The following is an 8,900-nucleotide window of genomic DNA, read 5'->3' as shown; positions in this document are numbered from 1 at the left end:
TTTCCAAAGGCTATTGGAAGTCTCATGATATCCAGTGACCAACAACTCTGAAATCATGAGGCCGTGTTTTTATGATTTGTACTGGCCATTCCAATGCTGATGGAGAGCTGAGCAGGTTTACATGTTACCTATTATGTATGAAGTAAAATCTGAAACCAAACATTTTCAGCTTGTGCTAGGGAAGACTTCATTTGCTAACAATCAAAGTCAATGTTTAAGTTACAGATGGAGCTAAACCAAAGCCTTAGATGTGAACATCCTTGTACTTAGGGAAATATGGATATAAATCCAATTCTTCTCTCTATGTTAGGGCAAAATAAAGTCTGGATTCAAACACCGTCAGCCATTTTGGCCCAAGGGATTAACTAATATTTGGGGTCTTGCTGTTTGTTTGCATTAGGAAGAAAAATAGATGCTAGAGTCAAGTATTTCTTTGATGCAATCCTGTTTATTTACAAATAATTTACATAAAGTCCTGTTTCCCTGAATACTGTTGGAATCAAACAGCAGGAAACCGTTTCTTTGCTTGCAATTCTGAACTTTTTTCCAGCCAGCACTCTACCCAAAAATCTCCCTCTCTTTACTTTCTCTCAGGGCCACCTTTCCAGTCCTTATCATGCTGTCTGCTTGGGTTAGGCTACTTTTTTCTGCCTGTTTCTGACTGCAGACATACCCCTCCATCAAACAATGCCCATCAAAAACTCCTCTCCCCACAAAGCTCAGTTTCTGACCAGCCTTGCATGTGGACTATATATTGTTTCAGTCATCCTACCCCAGAAAGAGCTTAACTGCTTCTTACATTTATCCTGAAGGGAAGGTGGCTGTCGTACTTACCCATTTCAACAAGATTTTCACCCCATCTTCGCGAAATTTCAAAGATTTGGATTTAGACATTGCAGTGGGGTCTGGGGAAACGTATACGACTAATGTGGATGTTGTTCTTATTGGTGGAAAAGTAAAAAACTTTGGTCCCCAGGACCATCAGTCTTTCATGACACTAATTTACTCAATAAGAAAAAAAGCACATTCATCTCAGTATTTCACAATATGGAGGAGGTATGCATTACCATCTATGGACCTAATCCAAAGCTCACTGAAATCAATAGAAAGATTTCCACTGAATTAAGTGGGCTCAGATCAGGTCCTATCTTAACTGTGCCCTAACAGGATGAGTAAACGTTAATTGTTTTGATTGGTGTCACACAGGATTCCTGTAGATAAGTCAGTAAGATCCACCACGCATATGACAATTATCTAAACTAAAGTAAACCCACCATCATCCCCATCTCCTGCCACACACATATGGATAATAGGTACAGATCTTGTTTATTTACACAGCACGTTATTATAGTTCTTCAGAGCACGTCACATGACACAGTAATGGTTTTAGAACTTCTGTTTTTCTTGCAGCAAATTTAAGTTAATACAGCCAGTTATCTGCCCTGCCACTTCCCTGCAATGAAAGAACATTTTAACATGCCACTTTTGTCAAAATTAACAAGTGGTTAGATGGCTCCTGCTCACCTTGGCACTTTTCATTAACAGGTGCAAACCCACACTTGGAGCTTACAATGTCTTTCAGTGAAATTAATTATGGATATGTTTACATTGTCAGCTCCTAGGACACTGACGGCCCTCTCACATTTGGCACAGAGCTACATTGGTATCTGAAGAGGAAGTCTGGACAGGCAATAAACTGACCTAAATGTATTTATCAGCTCCTGGAATTCTGAACTGAGCCTCAGGTTGTGGGTGAGGTCTTACCTTATGGACAACAGCAATGGCTCCCAGAGCCCTCTGACACCACTTCCCTGCATGCTTGGAGTCAAGGGGGTGGGGGAACAGAATAGACTGGAAACTCCTGCTGATACCAGTAGGGAGCTTCTGTGTGGGCTGATATGGGCAAGCAGTTTGCTGGGCCAATGATGAGCCAAGGCTGCTCAGCCTCTCAGAGGGAGGGTCAGCCTGACTTAGAGACAAAAAACTAGTTTTGGTTTGAGTTTGGGACCTCAGACAGAAGCAGAACAGCGCAGGGAGTCTCTGATTAACGCCCCCTCTCCACAAAGGGAGTCTTTGAACTGCTGTGGGATTTAGTGCATGGGTCAGGCAGTTCCAACCCTGCAGAGACCTGCATCAAGAGGGACAGAGATCTGCCCCTGCACCAGCTAGTGAGAGCCAGCTGAGACCCCCCACAGGACTGCAGACCAGGGAGACAGGAGACACCCAGGGGCAAAAGCTCAGTAAGGAGATTCTTTCCTTTTGTTTAAGCTAGCCAACATTCACAGTGTTGTAACACTTGGCTCCAGACTCATAATCAGAGTACCGCCCACATCGGAAGGGGGCTGTGGGAATGTGTTGATTCATTAATGCTTAATGCTTATTAGTTAACCTTTAACCCTTTCCTTTGGTAGCCCCCTATTTGCCTGTTCTCAGTAAAGTCCCTTGATACACTTATTTTGGGGTGTATCATTTCTTTGCTCTCGTTGCACTGATGTGCTTTATTGTTTCTTGAGTACTGTGTTTTATACTCGGTGCCAAGTAGTAGCGTTATTCATTTTCCTGGGGGACAGCAACTCTTGTGTCTCAGGCACAATGAGGAAACACCTTGGGTGGAGGCAGCAGGCATCTGAAAAAGAACCCAGAACCCAACCAATATGAGGAGATGGAAGAAGCCATTCCCCATAGCAAGCGGCAGGGAGTGTCTAGAACCATAATTCAGGAGAGGGGTCACAGATGGCTGCCCTGCTAGGATTTAATTTACTAGAAGATTTTAATAGGCAAGTAGTGTCAGTTCAAAAGTCGTTGCTCTGCCTGGGAGCAACGAGTCCAGTGTCACCTAGAGAATCAGGCATTACAGTAGAAGATGGGGAGCACCTTGCTTTGTGAGTGGAGCAAAGCAGGAGGCTTGGAGCCCTACAAACCCTTTATGGGAACATGAATCCTCTGTGAAACTCCAAAGGAACAGATTGAGTGTTGTCAACACTGTGAAGGCCTGGGGAAGAGTCATACCACAGCACCAGCACCACAGCAGGGGGCCCCAGTGTCTTGATATAGTGCTCTGCAGTACTGAATGGCAACTAGAGTACCAAAGGAGACACTAGCATCTGAAGTATAGCCATCCTCCAGGACAGTGGTTTCAGGGTATAGCAAGAATGGCCTTGCACCTATGGATTTTAATGCCAACTTACAGCCTTTCCTGGCACAGGTAGAAAATACCCTAAGGGATTTGAAAGATTTGATGTCCAGGGATATTTCCCCTGCATCCACAACTAACAATTGGTTCCAGTTAGTGGAACAAGTTGTGGAGAAGTGGTTCACCTGCCATTGAGAGCAGCCGCTGTAAGAAAGTTGGGTCTTTTAGCTTAGGCCAGTGGTCCACAAACTTTTCAGGGTTGTGCCCCCCCCTTACTCCTTTCCACACACACCCCCAGGAGCTGGGGCTGGGGCTGGGAGAGGTGCCACGGATCCTGGGGGCAGGTGCAGACAGAGGTAAGAGGACTGCAGCTAGCGGCAGGGCTGGGGGCTGGGGCTGAGAGCGGAGCCCCGGCCTAGGCCAAGGCTGGGGGCAGGGCCAAGAGCAGAGCTGTGGTGAGCTCCAGCAGCCAGGGCCGCAGCCAGGTGCAGAGCTGGAGCCAAGCCACAGTCGGGGGCCGGAGCAGAGCTGGGGTCAGACTCAAGGGGAATAAGGCAATGCTTCAGAAAGGAAAACTTTAGAAATGGTAAAGGAGAGATAAAAGGAAAGCCCCTTTTCTCGGAAGGTGCAGACTTGACTCCCTCCTGTATCTGTTACCAGTGGATTTAGCTTACAATAAGGGTGTCCCTCCCTCCTTGTGTAATGTAAATAAAATAAAGAGAAGACCAGGTGATATGGTACAAACAAAGGTAAGTGTATTCAGGATAAAGGTACAGAAAACGGGGAGAAATGGGGTGGGGAAGAAGAAGCACAAACCTAAGCAATACAATGAAACAGTGACTGGCTTTAGGATCTTGAAGCTCAGACCCACAAAACCTCCCTTGGTGTTCAGAAAAATAATAAATGAAACCCCAATACAGAAACCTCTCCTACTATATTCAGGCACAGCGGATGCTATGCACCGATGCGAGGCCCAGGACCTTCAACTCTTTGGCTGATTGGGAGCCTTCGAGGAGGACCACTGGGGAGTCCTGACAACTGGTGGACTTTGTCACAGGCGGGGAGATGCCCTGGGATGATGAACACCAGGAAAGCTGCAGGAGTCCCTCCCAGGTAAGATGGTTTTGCTGTGGCGGGAATGATGACGATGACAGGCCTCTCCTTCCTCTGTCTCACTTCGGGATAGACGATGTTCTTCTTGCTAGCTCTGGAACGTTGGGAAGACCTGACCGTGCACGCGCTGCCGCTGGAATGGACAGCCCCACGCAGGCGCTGAGCAAGATCTTATATAATCTTTAAGGCGGGAAAAGTTCTGATGGAATAGAGTGTTGGGGGCTGGTTCTGTGCGGTTTGAGCCCGGGGACTCCAGTGTCTAAGTTGTAAACAAATTCACTTACAAAGATGGAATCCAAGGGTCACAGATGATATACTCCATATTGGATTTCATTAGAGCCAGTGATTTACATAAACTTTATCTTATATACATTATTAAAACAACTAAACAAACACATTTAAACAATACTAACACAACTCTTTTTTCTAACAGGGGCTGGGTAGCATTCCCCCCCCATGGGGGCTGGCCCAGGTGCTGACGCCCTCCCCCACAAACGTTCCTCCACACCTCCCGAGGGAGGCACACCCAGTAGTTTGGGGACCACTAGCTTAGGCAGTAGAGGCTGATGCCTTAAGATCCAGAGGTCCCAGTTTAACTCTCTGCTGCTGCTGATCACTTGGTTTACAAGGCATCCCCACCCTTCTCTATGGTATGAGACCTGGGTAACCTACAAACAACATCTCAAGCAGCTGGAGTGGTTCCAGCAGCGCTGCCTCAGAAGGATTCTCAGGATCAGCTGGGAAGACCAATGCATGAACATCAGCATTCTCTGTGCAGCCAACATTAGCAGTATAGAAGCGCAGGTCATGAAATACCAACTCCGCTGGTCTGGTAACTGTGTATGTATGCCTGACGCTCGCCTCCTGAAGCAAGTACTCTTCTCTCAGTTAAGTCAGGGAAGATGCACTCATGGAGGGAAGCAGAAGCACTTCAAGGACATACTGAAAGTACACCTTAAAAAGGGAGGCATCAGCCCAGCAAACTAGGAGGACTTGGTGCAGAACAGAACACAGTACCACAAACACCAAGCCACAGCTCACTTTGAGGAGCAAAGACATGCTCAAGAGACAGAGAAGCAACAAAGGAGGAAAGAAAGGATACAACACTCCAGCCCACAACTACATCTCCTCCGAGATCACACCTGTCACTGTCACTTCTGTGGAAAAATCTGCAGGGCACGAATTGGGCTTCTAAGCCACCTAAAAACCCATCAATGAACCCCTTTGGCAGACATCATCCTTACAGCGAGGGATAGCCAAAGAAGAAAGTCTGTTACTCGTGGTGCCCTGTATGGGGAATTCAACTAAAAAAACCTCCAGCCCGTGGAATGTAAGCCATGTCTGCTTGGTGTAGGCAACTATCACTTCTGGTGGTGGATAGGCCACATAGAGGTTAATAAGCCTGCTCCAGCATTGGCTAAGACAGTTAACATAGGCAATAGACACTGATGTATGAAGATCCAGAGGTCCCACATTTGATCTCTGCTGATGATGACTCAACCAGGGATGTCAGCATTAAGCAAACATTACAGCAAATGCTGTTTGTTTATAACAAAAAACATTGCTAGTCTTCAGGATTGCCAAAAATCGCTCTGCTTTTGCTCAGAATTTTACATTCAACTGTAAAAGAGAAGAATGTTTACTTCCTTGTTAGCAAAGTAATGCATCATTAGGAGCAAATAATAATGTGCATAGAAGTCTCTGAAACCCATGATAAACATTTAATCTTTCTAATTACCAGATGCTGCACAATTCTGCGCTAGCCCAAGGAAGTTCTTGAAGCTGCCAAATTCTGATTTTGGTAGCATAACAAGGCTCATAGCACTGCTAATTGGGGTTGCAAATACTGTAACAAATGGAGACACAAAGATGTTTCTCCTTTTAATGCTATTTTATGGCATTCCATTGCCTGTGTTAACATTTGTTGTTAAAGTTTGAGCTTCAGCACTTTACCTGATGTCAGAATAAGAAGCTTCCGACTATTTACTATATCAAAATATCTTCAAGATTAGAGTATGGTATTAGTTAGCATGGAGCACATATGTCATAGAAGGAGTAACATGTCTCGATTTCATATTGCAAATGGTATATGATCATTTGAGTGTTTTGGTGTGAAAATGTGTTTCAATCATTTTGAAGATGTAGACAAAAAAATTGCTTTTTGAATATAGCAATACAAAATTGTTATCTGGGGTCCCAGTTCAGCAAGTTGCTTACATATGCTTAATTTTTGGAACTATTCATGTAGTTAGAGATAAGCACATGCTTAAGTACCTTGTTGATCAAGGCCTGAATTTGCATACTTAATCATTTACATACAAAAATAGAATTTTCACATACATGAAAGTATTTTTGCATGACAGGTTTACAAATAAATACTGTTTGCATGTGCAAATGCTGTTATCTGAATTTAAGCTATTTTGAGAATGAGTCTTAATTATTAAGTTATTTGTGATATTACTAAGCATCTGTGACACAAGGACAAGTATTGAAACAGAAGACATGGTTGTCATCTGCTTCTTTCACCTAAACGCTATTTTTTGTACTAAGTAGAAATGACAACATGAATGGTTTTGGTAATGTGTGTTTTTAAAAACTCTGGTCTCTACATTAAAGTGTATCACAATATATACAAATGTAAAGTATCTTCTGCAAAATTAGCCAGACAATAAACTGTTCTTTTTAAAAAATAAAATGAAAACACCATTTCCTATCTTTGTAATTTTCCCAAATACCAGCTCTCCATTATCCAGCATGTATATAATGCCTCTAATCTCACATACTCAAAAATATAGAACGTTAGCCCCAACCATAACAATCTCTCTGGCTAGCCATTCATTTTGGGTTTTAGTTCAAAATTGGTACCTTTATTTTAAAATCCTTGTCTAGCCTTTCCTTTCTTCCCTATTTGGGAAGAACTCTCCTCTCTCTCCTCGTACACAATTTCATCCCTTTGGGGGAAAACTTGGGGGAGGGGAAGGAGAAAAAGGAGGATGAGAACCTTCTTCTTTGCAGCTTGTGCTATCTAAAATAGACTTCTTGGGTCTGCAACTCCTCTCTTCCTGCTGGCCCATGCATCCTAATGTCTCAGCTTTCACTTTTTGTTTTAGTTTTGTAATGGTGAATTCTATAAGTCATTTTGGAGCAGAGTTTCTCAGAAAGACAGTACAAAGTTGTGTTTTTGTTGGATGCCACTAGACCCACTTGATGGAATCATCGCCTTATCACATTAAGTTGTGTTCCTATTTGAAGGAGGAATGACAAACCCTGCACACTTTGCTCTCACAAGTCTCACATTGATTTGACTCTATATGCACAATAAAAAGATACACCACAAAGTAAGTACCAAACACAAGTGTTGCATAACAAAACAGAAATGAGAGAGTCCTGACACTACAAATAGTAGCTTTTTTACCATATCCAGTGACTGAAGACCTTCTATTTATAATACATGAAGATCTCCATTTGATACACTTGGGGAACGATCTTGCAAACCCTACTTTGAAGTGAAGAGGAGTTCCACCTGGAGTTCTAGGATCAAGCTAAAGAAAAATATTTAATAATGCATGCTGGAAAAGAAAACAGCTTATAAGCAGCTGCCTCTTATAACTTATGCTTCCTTTTCCAGCATGTATTGCAGCTTAGCCTACAATTCCCAGAATACTCTGCTGTTCTGAACTGGAACTTGGAACAGAGCTAATTGAACCCATTGTACAGTCTGAGGCCTTTTTCTGCAGTAAGCAGCAGCCACAGTAGGACAGCAGCAAGTCGCATCCTCACATTCCATCTAAACTATCAAATTAATATAATATCAGGGCTCTTAAGTAGGCGCTCCTGTCCTAATACTACCCACCATCACCAGAAACAGAAACAGCTCTTAAGATGTTTAAAGACAACTTTGTTTAATTGTATTCTGTCTGGCAAGGAGTCACTTATCAACTTAACTAACAAATCTGTTAGTCTTTAAGGTGCCACAGGGCTCCTTGTTTTTGTGGACACAGACTAACACGGCTACCCCCTGATACTTATCAACAGTTGTGTAATCTCTACTTTATTGTTTTGCTTTTATGGTCCCTACTTCTCTATTGTTTATTTGTATGGTCTCTGATTCTTAATTGTTTCTGTCCATTGCATAACAAATTTTGCAAGGTGTAAATCAGCTAAGATGGTGGGGTATGATTGGTTCAAGAACTGTTTCATAATGGGCTAGGATTGGTGAAAAATGCTGTTTTGTAGTTTTAAATGATTGGTTAAGGTATATCTATGAAGGACAAAAATTTAACTTTATAAACTGGGGTCCAAAAGGAAGTTCTCTGGAACCTAACTCCAGGACACAGTCCCAGGTCAGAGCTGCCAGACCTCAACACCCTGCCAATCATACTGTGCAGAAGCTAGAGTTACCAGATGATCTAATCTTGACTGGCCACCAAGAAAAGTTAATCTGCCTTATTGGGAATATTATGCTTAGCGTGTGTGTTCTGTTTTGGTAACTGTTAATAAATAGAGGTTAAGGATATTACTGTGTAAGGCTCTTTCACTGGTAAAAGGCCCCACAAACCCACATAAGACTACGCCCTGAGCCCTAGGAACTGGGTAAGGGAGAGGGTGCCTTGATTAACTGGGTTACGCCTTGAGCCCATGGAAAAGTAAAGGT

Source organism: Lepidochelys kempii, chromosome 2 (assembly GCF_965140285.1).
Source record: "Lepidochelys kempii isolate rLepKem1 chromosome 2, rLepKem1.hap1, whole genome shotgun sequence".
In the NCBI taxonomy this organism is placed as follows: Eukaryota; Metazoa; Chordata; order Testudines; family Cheloniidae; genus Lepidochelys; species Lepidochelys kempii.
This window is presented reverse-complemented; position numbering follows the sequence as displayed.